Raw genomic sequence first — 17,899 nt, forward strand, 5'->3', positions numbered from 1 at the left:
TATATCGAAAATTCATAGAAATAAAATGTACTTCTTGTGAAGAGTTAAGTTTTTTATTCATAGAATAAACATTGGTTCATTCACTAATTAATGACACCTCTCAAGTTTTTCATTATTATAACTGATTGGAATAAATTATTATTATCAACTAAGAAACATGATATGCCAATTAAAATAAAACTGGTTGCGGTTATTAACCGAAAAAGTGTGTTTTTACCGCATGGATCTTTGCTTACATTTCGTAGAAATTAGTCTTAAGAAATAATATCATATTTCTACTTTTTTTTTTTTTTTAAATTCTCGACTTTAAATTTAATATAAATTAAAACCAAAGCTAGTTTTATCTCTCGATAAAAAAACTAATCGTTCTAACTTCTCGTCATTTTCCTGTTATTGCTAATGACTCAAAATGCGTGGTTACCTTTATTATTGTTATCTAAGGCGTTCTTGTGATTCATACAATGCGAAAGTTCACGTACATTTTCAAGGTGAAGTCTTAAATGAGTTTTGAAAATGCTTTTATTCCATCTAAATTAAATTGAATTACTTCGCATCCTACGTAATCTATTTTGTAGGCTTTCTATTGTTTACTAAACACATTTAACGTTATTAACATGTTAATTCTGGGTAATTTAGTATGACATACCTGATTATTATTATAAAAGTTTTTGTAAAGAAACATTTCGAATGTCCGCTCTATAGCTAATATATTTGAATCTCTTTAGTTACATTCTAATCTTTTGATCTAACCGGAATAAACAAATCTAGTAGATATAGAGATTTTATAGTATAATAGCTGTCGCCCGCGACTCCGTCCGCGCGGTGTTAAAAAAACTTTATTAGTAGTCTATTCTTCCAGACTATGCTCTACCTCTATGCTAAATTTCATGAATATCCGTTGAGCTGTTTCGGAGATATCTTCAAACAAACATCCATCCATCCTTCCATTTATATTTCGCATTTATAATATTAATAAAATAAGAGGAAAGATTTAATTGCAAATATATCTCCGGAACAGTTCAACGGATCTTGATAAAATTAGGCACAGATGTAGAACATAGTCTGGAAGAACAACGAGGCTACTTATTAGGTTTTTTTTTTAAAGACAGCTAGTGTTAGAATAAATTAGTGAACATATCACGTATTAAATCTAAACTAAGGATGTTCCTTATAACGACATAACTGTGAGTTGCAGTGAGTCATTAATGATTGTAACGACATTTACCAGGATGACATTGTATATGTTTGAAGTCTTACAATTGAATATATTACGAAACTGTACCATTCGCTGCCATTGTTTAACATTTAATCGTCTTAATAACTACTTAAATTACTTTATAATTACTAATTGTTATTGCTACAATCTGTAGGATATATAATTTATGTAATTTCTTAGGCTAAGGGCTTTAATTCAGTGTTGCTATTTTAATAAGAGTATAACAACTTCCGACACTTAATATATAATAAGACAGTTAACAGTTAATAGCTTGACAAACTAAATATTTATCAAACTAAAGTCAAGAAACTATAAATTATATTTTACATAGTTTTTTTAATATTATAAGGTGGCAAAAGAACAGGCGGCTTACTTCCACTTCACGCTTGTATTCTGTGTGGTCGTGGTATTGCACTGGGCGAACCGGCCTATTGGTGCCACAGATGTTGTTGTTGCTGGCGTCTACCATTGTTAAAGATTTTATGGTATTATTCTTTGCTAATATCTTGGCGGACTAAGCTCATGTGTGCGCTGAGAAATGTACTCCCCCACATCCTGGTACGCCCCGCTACACTTTTGTGTTCCCAGCGATTTGCGAGATTTTAAGAGCTCCCAAGATATAAAAAAGACTTATAGTGAAAATAAAACAAATAGTTTATTCTAATCTTGCTCTAAAATACTCGCAAAAATAATCGGTGTTTTGGACAAGCTGTCAATAAATATTTAAGGAAAAAAGATGTTTTTTCATTCTCTAAAGTAATGAATAAAGAGGGCAAAAATTGGGATATTTTTTTTATATATTGAAAAATCTAGCGCTTGACCACTATCTCACCCGATGAAGTGATGATGTGGTCTAAAGATGGTACGCGCTAGCTTTGTAAATGCCTATTCACTCTACTCTTGAAGGCCCCCACATCGTACTTGTACGGATAAACTGACGCCGGCAACTTATTCCAATCCTTTGCAGTACGCACAAGGAACGATGATTCAAACCTTTTCGTTCGAACGCGTGGCACGTCTACTACATAAGGATGGATTCCAGCCGTATGTCCGTCCGATGGTAGAATGGTGAAAATATATAATTTTAACGAAAATACTTCATCATTTGTGCTTTATAAATACGGGTTTCAATGTTTTTTTTTCAAGTCAATGACATTCCAACTAAACTTATATTAGTTCATTCATTTATATGTCTATTTCTGTTTGATGTCACCGTTATATCAAATATATAAAGTAAATTTCGTATAAAATATAATTATTAAATCAAACATTGCATAACTTCGCACTACTTTATGAATCCTCAGGGTCGTAGTATGTTATTTATGAATATACAGAAGCTTCTCTGAAATGTGATTTTTATTTGGAAAATTTCACTTTTCGACCTTCATTTGGTATATTTCAACCTTGTCTGTCTGTGTGTCATTTGTATTTAAATATGAATCACAAGCCAGAACAAATGTTAAAATGTAGGCGTGAAATAATTAGCCTAATCAATTATGGATGGGCTAACCTTCAATTTTAGTTATTAAAATACTCTATCAGATTTAATAATTTAAGAAATAGGGAATTTTTAAAAAGATAAACGAGGTTACTTAATCTTACGTTTTCTAAGTTTCTCAAATCTACTTACTTGTAAAAATTCGAAAGAAGCAAATTAGTTACAGACGCGTTTTTTTTTTATATCATAAGGTGGCAAACGAGCAAACGGCCACCTGGATTCGCCGCAATAGCGAGGCGACCGTTGCCCATAGACATCCGCAAATGCAGATGTGTTGCATATCTTTAATCAACGGAGAAGGGGACGCACAGAAAGAGGATATTTTTCCTTCCTATGCGTCCCCTCTTCCGCCAAATCCACTTCCCCTTCCCATCCATTCCTAACAAGAAAAGGGCTGGAAGGGAAAGAGGACTAAAATTAGGCCTCCGGTACCACACTCATCAGACGTGTTGCACTCATCACACGTGGCATTGTTTTAATTTTAAAAAGTAGAGATAGGAAAATAAAATACATAAAGAGTTTTGTAATTGTGTTATATAGAAACTTTTTTCTACTCATAATTCGACAAATGTTTAAAGGATATACAAAATATGTAGATTAAAAATCAGCAGGTCCGATGTTGTAATCAAATTAAATAAACTGTACTATGAAGGCTAAAATCCTTTCTGTTAATATAAAAACGAAAGATAGGTATGACTTTTTTATATGCAACAATGATACTATTGTAGGTGTCACCACCTACAATTTTATAACGATAATTGCAATTGAGCCTGACATAATAATATAAATGCGAATGTTTATATGTATGAATGGAGGGATTTTTGTGACAAGATGTCTCCAGAACGGCTGCATGGATCACGATGAAGTTTAGTATAGATGTAAAACACAGTCTCAGTCACAGTCAAAGAACATATAGGCTAGGCTACCTATGATCCAGGAATAACTTTGTGTGTCCAACACAAAAGAAACAATTATATCATCACATCTTACTGAAATTTGGCATAGATATAGTATCGAGAAACATATGAGATGCTTTACATGTTTTATTTTTAATTTCTGTGCAGACGAAGTCCTGAGTAAAAGCTATAAATTGTATAAATTCCACCAGGATTTTTTGCCTTCTAAAGAACCGCGCCCTTATTAACTATGCGGATAATAACATTAATTAATCAATTAAACGTAATTTCCCGAAGCTTCACATGAGGACCCGGATACAAAACTACATCTGATATATGTTAAGAATGTACATATACAAGAATGTGATGAGTAACATATATAATAATAATCGCTGTTAACCGCGGCTCCATCCGCGCGGATTTAAAAAAAAAACTTAATCCTATGTCTATGCCTATGTGTTCTTCCAGACTATGGTCTATATCCATGCCAAATTTAATCCAGATCCCTTGAGCCGCTCCGGAGATACCTTCTAACAAACATCCATCCAAACAATCGCATTTATAATATTAGTAAAGATAAAACTCATATAGCTTGCTGCATGTAAAGGTTAAATTGTTTCGGATCTGTTCTAGAAGAATTCATGGGATTAATTCTATATTATTCCTGTGAATTTCCACTACTGTTGTTCTGTGGAAACTTGTTTCAAATCAAGTTGCTATTGTTGTCAAACAATATGTTTCTGTATAAGTTTTTTGAGTGTGGAGACGCACAGTAAGATATATGATAATTTGATACTGCGCGTCACAGATACCATATCCTGGACTATTGCCTTCTTTCTAAGAAATTTTCTCCCCTGATCTGACGTCACGAAGCGCTAGTAGAAATTCTTAATTGCGAATTAGAAATAGCAAATAGAAATAGAGCATCAGTGGCTCAAGAGCTAAGTACTTGACTTGTAATCTGCAATCCTAGGTTCAAATCCTGCCATGTATTGTTCGAATTTCGATTTACATATGTACATTTATCTGACGTTCTTACTTCGGTGAAGAAAAACATCGTGATACAACTTGCACATATCTGTGAAGTCAGCCAACCCGCACTGGATCAGCGTGGTTGACTATGGCCTAGTCACCTCTAACTTAGGTTAGGCTCCGAGCCCCGCAGTGGGCACATTAGTTAGCTAATGATGATGGATATAAAAAGCGACTAGTATCTTAACTGGAAAGTGAATTTGTGATTCAGAATTTATACGAAATCATTGTAATAAAAAGACAAAGGAAATTACTGGATGACAAAGGAAAGGAAAAATACTGGGTCGTTCAGACTGGGCCGAATGATTTACCTAACGCATGCCAAGGTCCCGGCAGAGTGGGTCGTACGTCAAAATGACTGCATATTTCAATATATCTTAATCTTCTGTCTGTACATTTATTATTGTCATTTAAAAATACATTTATTTTAAACATAAACGCAGGCTTACGTGTGTTTTTTTAAATTTTCCAATTTCCAATTTAAAATTGAATTATAATCAAGAAAAATAGTTAATTTAAATTCTTGATTATTTTCATCGATATGAAAATTCCCAACAAAAAAAAATTAGGCACTTTAAAATGGATCAAAACCTTTAAGCTGGTTTACAATAAAGGATCTATTACGTACGTTCCTAGGAGTGAAATTCTTACTTTTGTCAGTAGTGTTCAATTTAACTTGAACAAAGCTGAAGTATTAAGTTAGTTTAAAGTACTTGAATATCGTTACGGCTTCGAAAGGTCATGTGACGAATCAATTCAGTTAAAGGGTACCTTCTACCCACAGATACATCTGCCTAAATGGAGCGCACGTTCTTGGCGCCATCATATTTGTTGTTATCAATGTCCGCCATCTTTTTTAAACAGATATGTACTCGTATAATGTCTGGTTCAAGGAGGGTTTATGATTCATTTGTTAAACGTATTTTTCGGTTATTATACAGCGTGTTTCAATTTTTTATACGTTTTAAAAGAAAAATATCTTATTTACTTTAAAAATTAATCAATTCTACTCACTTGATCTTATTTAATAAATTATTAATAAATAATCAGCCATAAACATCGCTTAAAAAAATCTGTAAATATGTAAGTTAATAAGTAAAGGATTGTTTTTTGCATTGCATCTCACCTCATATGTCAAAGACAACAGACAATTTATAAAGTATGTCAAAAACAAACATTTCATATTAAAATACGTAGCGATTCAAAAATAATGTGTCATGAAATAAGAGAATATTGTGTAATTTGGAAGTTTAATATTTGTAGAGTTGTTGCGTATATTTATGTAAACGAAAGCGAATCAGTGACTCATTTCAGTCGCCATTTTGAAATAGCTGTCAAATTGTTTGTTATTACCATTACGTCTGAAAAACTTTATAATAAAATATTGTTAACTGCCAATATAAATTGTAAGATTACCATTGTAAATGATAACTCTCTTGGTGTGGGGATCTCGTTTTATAGAACAGTTTTACAAAATGAAGTACTCAATGTAGTGTAATGATTACATGTGCAGACTAAAAATATTTTTAAAATGTTAATTAGCTGCTAAATGATTTTTATTAAATTACTTTAAAAAAAACAAATACTATTTAATTTTGCATTAAATTACAATACAAAACAAGTTTAGTGAATTATTTAATTGCGTGAATTTTGCAAGGTTTTGTGACAAAAACATTTTAGGATAAAAAATTGACAATTTATATGTGAGTCACTAGTCTATGTCTATGGTCTTTTAAATCTGTATAGACTGTTACTTTCTCATCGATAACTTTTTAATCTGTGCAATAAGTCAAGGTGTTGTATTACTAATGTTTGAATCACGACCTATCATACTGTCGCAAAGGTTATTTAAGGTGAACTATTTCATAAATTGATTTCGTATTTAAGATGGACTAGATATGCTATTCGTCAATAAGATTATAGAAATTATTAATAATAGCGGTCGCCAGAGACACCGCCTTAGATTAAAAAAAAACTTAATTAATAGCCTATGTGTTCTTTCAAACTGTGTTCTACATCTATATCTTTCAGCAAGATCCATGCAGCCGTTATAGAGATAGCATCGAACAAACATTCATCCATCCAAAGATTCGCATTTATAATATAAGTAAGATTAATTACGTACGTTTGTTATCCCGCTCACTCTCTTTGAAAAAAAAGGAGATCAATATGTTTTCGTGATTTCTTTTGAGAGAGTGAATTTGGATATGACGGCTGATAGAGATGTATGGAGGAGTACATACTGTGCCGACCCTCCATAGGGATAAGGTCAGGTTGATGATCTTTTCGCGGACGATAGCGCTAGTGTGCCTGTGTCCTCGCCACCAAGCGTAGGAGGAACAGAGTGGTTTAGTGGGTATGCTTCCCATCCCGAAGAGAATCCCACATCACTACATCGTTCCCCCCCCCCCCGGGGCGGCGTAAGAAAGGTTGATGACCTTTGACTTCTCTCATGATAAATATACTGCTAATTTTACTTAATTAATGATTATTTTTAGGTATAATAAAAGAAATCTTTAAATAAAGAATAAATTATTGAAGCAATAGAACGAGATGTTGCTGACCCAAAATGATTTTGTTAGGTTACGTTTTCATATCAAACTGGTTCTTTATTAGTTTATTACAATACAGCCTGTGTCACCAGATTGCGAATTTTAAATTAATCTTACTTAATATTATAAATGCGAATGTTTAAATGTATGTATGGATGTTTGTTAGAAGTTATTTCCAGAACGGCTTAATGGATCTCGCTGAAAATTGTCACAGATTTAAAACATAGTCTGGAAGAACACATAGTCTACCATTAGGACGGAATCGCGGGCTACAGCTAGTAAAAACATATTTTCTAAACATTGTTGCGTTGTTGCTATGCCAGTATGGTTTCCATTTATCATAACAACCTGTATGGAATCACATGTTTATCTCTATGTTTTACAAAGAATACGAAACAGATGGCTATATATTTTTTAAACAAGTGTTTCGATTGTTGGCACGCACAGCTTCATTCAAGAATTAAAGCTATATATAGTAAAAACAGGCAGGCCTCCCACAAAATGGACCGATGATCTGGTCAAGGTTGCGGGAGTATCCTGGATGCGGGTTGCACAGGACCGATCAATGTGGTGATCTTTGGGGGAGGCCTATGTCCAGCAGTGGGCGTTACGAGGCTGAATGAATGTATGGATGGATAGTAAAAATATCTATGAAACTTTAGTATATTATTAACTAGTAGATGCTAGACTTTGTCTGCGCGAAATAAAAAAATATAGTAAAAACATATCCTATATCACCCGGGAATAGTATCTTCCCAACCACGAAAGAATTTTTAAAATCGGTCCAATAGTTTCGGAACCTATTCAATGCAAACAAACAAGCAATCAAATCTTTCTTCTTTATTATATTACTAAGATGAACCAAAACGATAACATTTAATTGTTTTAAAGCTACTTTACACATCTTTACTACACCTTTATCCCGAATTATTAGAAATTACGTCAAGAAAAAATATATATTTTTTAGTACATTAGTCTAGATATAATACTAGGTAATTTCTCATATGCCAATATAAACTGTTTTAAATTATCATAAATATGCAATTTCATAACTCAATGCGTTATTCCTCACATCTTGAGATAAATGGACCTAATTGGATATAGTCATCTCGCTTCGTGTTTGTATGTCCGGTTGGGAAAATGATAGATAATGTTGTCCTTTATAAACAACTAGCTTTTACCCGCGACTTCGTCCGCGCGGAACAAAAAAATGCACACAAGATAAAAAAAAGTTCCTATGTCCGTCTCCTAGTTCTAAGCTACCTCCCCATCAATTTTCAGCGAAATCAGTTCGACCGATCTTGAGTTATAAATAGTGCAACTAACACGACTTTCTTTTATATATTACAAGCTTTTTCCCGCGACTCCGTCCGCGCGGAAAAAAAATAGAAAACGGGATAAAAATTATCCTATGTCCGTTTCCTGGTTCTAAGCTACCTGCCCACCAATTTTCAGTCAAATCGATTCAGCCGTTCTTGAGATATAAATAGTGTAACTAACACGACTTTCTTTTATATATATAGATATCTATGTATAAATCCATATAAAATGAACGCCAAAAAAACAAACAAACATCAGATTTTATAGTGTCTTAGAAAAATATGATAATATCCGAGTTTTATTCGTAAAATACGCGTCTGTTGCGTTTTACTCGTAATTTGATCGAATAAAACAAAACTCCATCTGGTGTTAAAAGAAAATATTAAAAATATATACACAGTATAAATAAAGATAAAAGTTTCAAATGTTCTAGGTTTTTATAATGGGAAATCAATAGCATCGTTTACAACAAGGCCTGCAGACAAAAATGCAGACGCATCGCAAGGCGAGCCGGTGTCAACGCCGTGGTTTTGGCCTCGTCGGAATTACGATGATACTTTAAGCCCGCTACACACATTCAGTTTTAACTATATATTTCGAGTGTAAAATTAAAAAAAACTTGAGAGGTGTCAAGGGACACCCGGATGGAACGAAGTTCCTTTCAATTAATTAGTGAAGGAACCAATGTTTATTCTATGAATAAAAAACTTAAGTCTTCACAAGAAGTACATTTTATTTCTATGAATTTTCGTTATATATTGTCACGTCGTTGCCATGGTGAAGTAGCGCTCATTCGTCGTTAACATACTATAGCAAAAAGTGTCGTGACAACTTTTCGTAAGAATTTTTTCCGTCTAGCCCCCTTTCACAACGCGCGATAAGGAACTTCGTTCCAATAAAAAAAATGAAAGTGTGTAGCTGGCTTTAAGGAGGGATTTCGTGGTGCATTTTTTACTGATGATAGCCACTCACCACTAACCAATTACTCGAAACAATTTTTAACAAATACTCTCTTCCCACAAATCCTCATCGGCAGCAGAGCTAACGTCAGTAGGAAAGTCACTGCACATGTAGGCGTGACAGAATAACACGCACAAAAACAACGAACCATCATTTATACTTTATTAAAACGAAAAAAAAAACTGTTTTCAGTTTGTGCTAAAGTTGCCTCAATTAAAATGAAGGAAATGTGGATGTGGACGCTCGGGCTGACATATGTGAGACCAACCGCCTGCTAAATACACAAATTTCAACTACGAATATATAATTATGCTATTGAAATAATCGGTGTTAGGAAACTCCGTCTTTAATTAAGCAAATATTTTACATTTACCTAATAGAGTACTGTTTACTTTGTTATTTGATACGAAAAATGTGTGGTGTAAGAAATTATGACATAATCCATAAAAAAATTGACAAGCTAAATTTAATAATTACGAGATCACAATCCTTTTTTATAATATAGGTGGAAAATGCAAGCGGTCATATGGATTCGTCAAAATAGCGAAGAGACCCCTCCCCATAGACATCCGCATTGCACATACGTTGCTTACCTTTAATCGACGAAGGAGAATACGCACAGAAAATGTATGTTTGTCCTTCTTATGCTTCCCCTCCATCGTTAAAGCCATCCTATCCCATCCTTTCCTTAATAAAAAAGTGTGGGAAAGGAAACAAAACTTAAGTTAATCTACCGGCACCACAGTCATCAGACAAAGTGCGGAATTGCTTCCATTTGAGGCATGTCTTCTGCGTAATCGTGGTATTGCACCAGGCGAGCCAGCTCATTCATGCAACAGATGTTATGCTGGCATCTATCACTGTTAAATCCAACATCATAGATTTATATATTTATAGATAAAGGTAGAAAAAAGCCTAACCTAACCTAAAAATAATGAAGGTTTAAACAAAATGTTATCATTTTCAACTCGTCAACTCATCATTAACATTTTTCTTTACACCAAACAAAATTATTAATCGAAAGTAAAAACAGCTCATAAAAAAGTATACATATAATTATAGTGTAGTAAAAAAATGGCGAAACATAACAATAAAAAATAACTGGCACATTTAATTTGCTCACATTACTGTCGTTTTATGTTATTTTGTTGTTAATTCGATGAATTTATTTCTGTAGGCAATGCCGGAGCCAGGTGCATTACATCCCGGATATTCTCAATTTAACCGCATCCTGGTTTGTTTTGAATTTATTTTTGAATAAACATCTGGAAAGAAAAGTGTTTTAGGTTAATATTGTGAAATAAAGCTCTTCATTGTTTTACGGTGCTAATGATATATATGTATACACTTTTGGCCGGCTTTGTATATATGTATAAAATGTTTTGTGTAAACTTGTGGTCATTCATTTGTCGAATTTTGATCAAAATTATCAAATTTATAGCATTCATTTCTCTACATCATCTGTGACTAACTCACATTTATCTGTTATTTATTGTTTACTAGCTGTCACCTGTGTCCGCGCGGAATTAAAAAAAAGTAATAAGTAGCCTATGTGTTCTTCCAGACAAACATCCATCCCCATCCATCTAAACATTCGCATTTATAATATTAGTAAAAATTAAAAGGTACATTATTTCGCACTTCCTTAAAAAGGAGTACGTAACATGTAAACGTACGTTTTCGCTTCTCGTTAATCTTATGTAGGTATATAAAATTCTCTTGTCACAATGTTAGTCCATACTCCTCCGAAATATTCAGTAAGTCTGTAAATCGGCAATTATCTATTTTTCATATCCTATTATTACTCTAGTAAGTATTTTTTACCCGCGCGCGGACGGATTCGCGGTCGACAGCTAGTGTAGATATATGTATATTTTTTTTGTGTTTGTTTTATCTTACTAATACATGTTATGTTTGTTAGAAGGTATCTCCAGAACGGCTCAACGGATCTCGTTGAAATTTGGCGGAATGTAGATCATAGTCTGGATGAACACATTTAATTTCGCGCGGACAGAGCCGCGGGCGACAGCTACTATGTTATAAATCCGAGTTAATGATAAATAATTAATGATATAACATAGTAAACACATACACATATAGATATATTCATTACTCCATTTTTTATAACAAAAATATGTGACCAACATCACATAGCCAGTGATCTAATTTGCAATAACCACGACCTTGGCTTCATTGTCGATTCATTTCGGAAATTCGTGAAGGTGAAATGAAAGCTTACTTACGCATTTAATGACAAACATGTATCGTCATCGACTTACCGGACGTCGTCATAAACATCGTTTTCTAATACAAATCATAACAATGTTAAAAAACTATATAAAATTGTAATACAAGTTTGTTTGTTACTCTTTAACAACTTAGTACTTTAATAAGAAACTGGAATAAAAGGCTTATTACATAGAGAAAGGACTTCTTATATACCCAAAAATGTTTTATATTACAATAAATGATGTCCAAGATATATAACATAAAGTGTAATTCCATATCTCACATGGAATTAAGTTAATTTTTTTTTCTTAACAAGGTATAAAAATAGCAAAATAAAATACTTGAGAGGTGTCAAGGGACACCCGGATGGAACGAAGTTCCTATGAATTTTCGTTATATATTGTCACGTCGTTGCCATGGTTACTATAGCAAAAAGTGTCGTGACAACTTTTCGTAAGAATTTTTTCCGTCTAGCCCCCTTTCACAACGCGCGATAAGGAACTTCGTTCCAAAAATGCACACAAATCTACAGCCAATATCTAGACTTTAAATGAACTATTTTAACATTACGTAATCTTCAACAAAGGATTGGACAAATTCCAACAATATTACTATCAGAGAATAACAGAGAATGCGTCACTGAAATGAACTGAGCTTGAATGTGACATCAGTAGACGTTGTGCGCATTGAAATCGAACCTATTAGTAATGCATATACATTCCATCTTAGCACTCATTCGGATGAATATCGTTTGGAATACCGCTTGCTAATATCAACACGTCGCGATAAACAAGTAATCAACGGCTCAGTAGTTAGAAGTCAGACGCGTATTTTAACAATAAAGATTCGATTCTCAGACGATTCAGTATTATTGAATACTTCTATACTTAAAAAAAGCTACAATTACAGTAAGAATTTAGTCTATATTTAATATGACCAATTTTGATGCCACATACGAAATCGGTTAAAAAGTAAATCCATCGTTAACATCAAAATGTATGGATCAAAATTCAGACGGTACATTTTTCAAAAATATTCATTCGTAGAATTAAAGACAAATGCTAATAAAAATTTCCGAAGGATATACATAATATGCCAGTGTAGTTGAACCTTAACTTCGAAATAACCCATCATCGCTAGGCGCCTTCGAACCCGGACCTTTATCGATGTGGGCGGACCACATAGCTCAACTACAACAATCATTAATACTAGTACATACAGTATACTAACTTGGTAACACAACGAAGGCAATTCTGAGAAAAATAATTAGAGAGAATAACTAAGGAAGGAACTATCCATGTCATATAAAATTATTATACATAAAAAGTTTATAAGTTATATAGTATATAAAGAACTGTTTTAGTTTCTTGCAAAACATTAGGTACTTAGAAACAAATAAGAACAGTCTGAAAAAAAAAACAAACTAAATAGAATAACCTCCTCTGTAAATGTCACAAAATAAGACTGTAACTTCATGCTTTGTTATCTATATATCTATATATATAAAAGAAAGTCGTGTTAGTTACACTATTTATAACTCAAGATCAGTCGAACTGATTTAGCTGAAAATTGATGGGGAGGAAGCTTAGAACCAGGAAACGGACATAGGATAATTTTTACCCCGTTTTCTATTTTTTATTCCGCGCGGACGGAGTCGCGGGTAAAAGCTAGTATTCTATACTTATGTAGCCTAAATATCAGACAGAACCTCGATAAATGGAACATACAAGATTGTCATCAACACGAAAAATATGCCATGTCATATTTTTTTCGAATTCCGAAGATGTATCAACATCCGTTTTTAATGTTCAATTTAACTATGAAATAAACACAAGATTAGATAAACAATAAGCCTTAGTCACAAATCATATTTATGTTGGATTCAAAAGATGCGGGGTTTTTCCTTAGAGGCGACTAGTGTAACAATTTTAGCCATATGTCTGTTGACAATTACATAAAAGTAGGTTCTTGTTGTCATCAGACCTTGCGACGAAGAGGATGTATTACTCATTGATTTTAATAACAACTGCTTTAGACATAGTAAGATATACTAAAGGCGAGATAGGTGTACCCCGAGAATGTCAGTACATAACATGTTGAATATAATCCAATCATATTTGTAAGGTTTAGATATGCTAGGCATTTATCTGATCAATAACTTCCTGGTCGATTGTCAATCTATATATATAAAAGAAAGTCGTGTTAGTTACACTATTTATAACTCAAGAACGGCTGAATCGATTTGACTGAAATTTGGTGGGCAGGTAGCTTAGAACCAGGAAACGGACATAGGATAATTTTTACCCCGTTTTCTATTTTTTATTCCGCGCGGACGGAGTCGCGGGTAAAAGCTAGTTATCTATATATATAAAAGAAAGTCGTGTTAGTTACACTATTTATAACTCAAGAACGGCTGAATCGATTTGACTGAAAATTGGCGGGCAGGTAGCTTAGAACCAGGAAACGGACATAGGATAATTTTTACCCCGTTTTCTATTTTTTTTTATTCCGGGCGGACGGAGTCGCGGGCGACAGCTAGTAATAAATAAATATTACAATTTAACAATTTATGGTCGTCAATTACAAACATATGACTGATATCCGGAGCATATCTAATAAAGTGCATTCACAACTAATCACATATTTATTTATGTTATGACTAGCTTTTACCCGCGACTCCGTCCGCGCGGAATAAAAAATAGAAAACGGGGTAAAAATTATCCTATGTCCGTTTCCTGGTTCTAAGCTACCTGCCCACCAATTTTCAGTCAAATCGATTCAGCCGTTCTTGAGTTATAAATAGTGTAACTAACACGACTTTCTTTTATATATATAAATTGTAACAAAGATACGTCACCGATATGTAAGGATAAAGGTGCGGTTTAATTAGTGGATAACTCGGTCGTTATACGGCTAACGAAATTTTTGGAACGAAATTCCTTATCGCGCGTTGTGAAAGGGGGCTAGACGGAAAAAATTCTTACGAAAAGTTGTCACGACACTTTTTGCTATAGTAAGTATGTTAACGACGAATGAGCGCTACTTCACCATGGCAACGACGTGACAATATATGACGAAAATTCATAGAATAAAATGTACTTCTTGTGAAGACTTAAGTTTTTTATTCATAGAATAAACATTGGTTCCTTCACTAATTAATCGAAAGGAACTTCGTTCCATCCAGGTGTCCCTTGACACCTCTCAAGTTTTTTTTTTATATCATAAGGTGGCAAACGAGCAAACGGTCACCTGAATACACCTAAAAAGCAAAGCCATCGCTGCCCATAGACATCCGCAATTACAGATGCGTTATCTACCTTTTATCGAAAGAGGAGGGGACGCACAGAAAAAGGATATATCCTATTCCTATGCATTCCCTCCTCCGCTAAATCCACTACCCCTTCCCATCCTTTCTTAATAAGAAAAGGGTGGGAACTATTTATTACTTTTAATTTCTGAAAACTTAATAAACTTAAGAGGTATAAAATTATATTGCACATCCCGACTCATCTTCCGGTGCAGTGAGAATAAATTGCGCCGGTCAAGAAGGGTCATTTCGTCTATAAATATACGAACTAGCAGAGGAAATCCTTAATACCTCATCCAAGGACCACGGGTACATAAAACGATGAGAGTTACTATTTACGACCGTCGATTCCGGATTCGAAGGTGTCCAGATTAAAAAACCCAAAGTATTTGTGAATCATTTAAAAGTACGCATGTTTATTTTTTATTGAAGTTTACAAAAATTACAATTAAGGGTGATATCCCATTAAATACTATTACAATGAAATTAATGATAAATTAAAAGTAATAAAGATGCAAATTGCTTTTAACTTTTGATTTCTTTTTCCTTGTTTGTAATGATGAAAAGAAAACAAATTTGCTAGTCAACACCTAATAAACTTTTATCTCAAAAATCTACCGTTTATTGTAAACTAGCTTTTACCCGCGACTCCGTCCGCGCGGAATAAAAAATAGAAAACGGGGTAAAAATTATCCTATGTCCGTTTCCTGGTTCTAAGCTACCTGCCCACCAATTTTCAGTCAAATCGATTCAGCCGTTCTTGAGTTATAAATAGTGTAACTAACACGACTTTCTTTTATATATATGTATAGATTTTCAGCCAGAACATATTTGAAGCTATTGGAGCAGATAAGTTGAGTTACTGCTATCTTTAAAATAGATTTTCGCAATATTAACAACATAACCGTAGTACTCCACTGTAGTTATTTTCGTATTGAGAAATGTTGCCATCCAGTTTATTCTCTTTCAAAATAGAGACAACAATATGTATTAATTCAAGTGTAGTTGAACCGTTATAAACAACGCTAAGGCTCTTCGCACAAATAACGTAAATCTTCGATACCCAGCGATTTTAGTCGCTGAGACTTACGCAATGTTATAGAGATTGATATAAAGGCATGCGTTGGCGACATTTCTTTAGTCGCCAAAACCAGTCGCTTGAAATCTGTTAAAATCGTTGTGAGAATAGACGACTCTCGTCCACGATTCAACAACAAGCATACGGAGCGCGCGAAATGCGATACTTGCGACGCTAAGTTACTAGGTACATTGATTTCAAAGATTTACGTTTCCTTGTGTACAAAGGAGTTTAAATAACAAATTAATTCACGATATGACAAATCCAATTAAGTTTTGAGATATAATGTCATAGCTATCAATAACAAATCGATGTTATTAAAAAACATTTTAATAATTTATATTTATTTAATAAGAAACGAAGAAATTGACGTCATAAAGTACGCGGATTCATTTAAATTTTATAACTAGTTTTATTAAAAAAATATACATATATTTTTGAGTTTTAAAAAAACAAGTTTTGTTTTTTAATGTAATTTTAATATGAATTACATGAACCCAAAAACATAATCGCCACCTGCGAATAGTTTAACAAATATAACTAAATTAAAATAACTTAATTAAAATAACTACCACTTGGGGAATTATTTTGTAACTCTTTTTTATTTAAAACTAGCTTTTACCCGCGACTTCGTCCGCGCGGAATAAAAAAAATGCAAACAACATAAAAAAGTTCCTATTTCCGTCTCCTAGTTCTCAACTACATACCCATGAATTTTCAGCTAAATCAGTTCGACCGACCTTCAGTTATAAATAGTGCAACTAACACGACTTTCTTTTATATATATAGAAGATAGATATAGATTATATTATGTATTTTACTATAGTAAATAGTTTGTGAAAAAGACTGAGTTGAGTATATTTAAAATTGAAGGTCATTAATAAAAATAATACAGATAGTACCTTTTATAATTTTGATAGAATTTTGTTCATTCCGTTTTTTCAAACGGACATCTTTGCCTTTAATTACGATATTAAAATGCGATTACATAAAAAGTCAAATATTATTATTAAATATTTTTCCCTAGTCATAGCCTTCACCATATGGTATTCTAAATTAATAAGTACTTAAGAATACTGAGCATATTTCGGCAACCTTATGTTTGAATTACAATCTACATTGTAATTTCATTACGAACCGGATTACGGATACAATTGTTTCATTAAAGGCAAAATCTGATGAGTCATTTAAAAGTTCTAACGCATTTCCAACACATTTTGTGAGACATAAGTGTAATAAAAATGTTAGAAATTCTATGACCGAGTTAACATCACTTAATACTATGTTAAAGGCATGTTTGTTAACACTTGAAATGGAAATCTTTATAAGATAACTAGCTGTCGCCCGCGACTCCGTCCGCGCGCAGTTAAAAAAACTTAATAGCGGTATGAAAAATAGATGTTGACCGATTCTCAGACCTACTGAATATGCTCACAAAATATCATGAGAATCGGTCAAGCCGTTTCGGAGGAGTACGGGAACGAACATTGTGACACGTTAATTTTATATATGTATATGATTTTAAAAATAACAATTATCACGTAATCTTGTGTGTTAAGATACTAGCTTTGAAACAAAAGAAAAAAACAGGAGGAAGCGACGCATATGAAGGGAAACATCCTCTTTCTGTGCGTCCCATCCTCCGTCAATTGCAGATGTTAATGGGCAGCGGTCGCTTAGCTATTTCGGCGAATCCATGTGACCGTTTGATCATTTGCCACTTTACAATATAAAAAAAACAAAATGGTTACAGATTCCTTTTCACTATTTGACTGTAGTTAATCAAAATTTAATACAAATAAAAATACAGA

This window comes from Papilio machaon, chromosome 19, assembly GCF_912999745.1.
Source record: "Papilio machaon chromosome 19, ilPapMach1.1, whole genome shotgun sequence".
Classification (NCBI taxonomy): domain Eukaryota; kingdom Metazoa; phylum Arthropoda; class Insecta; order Lepidoptera; family Papilionidae; genus Papilio; species Papilio machaon.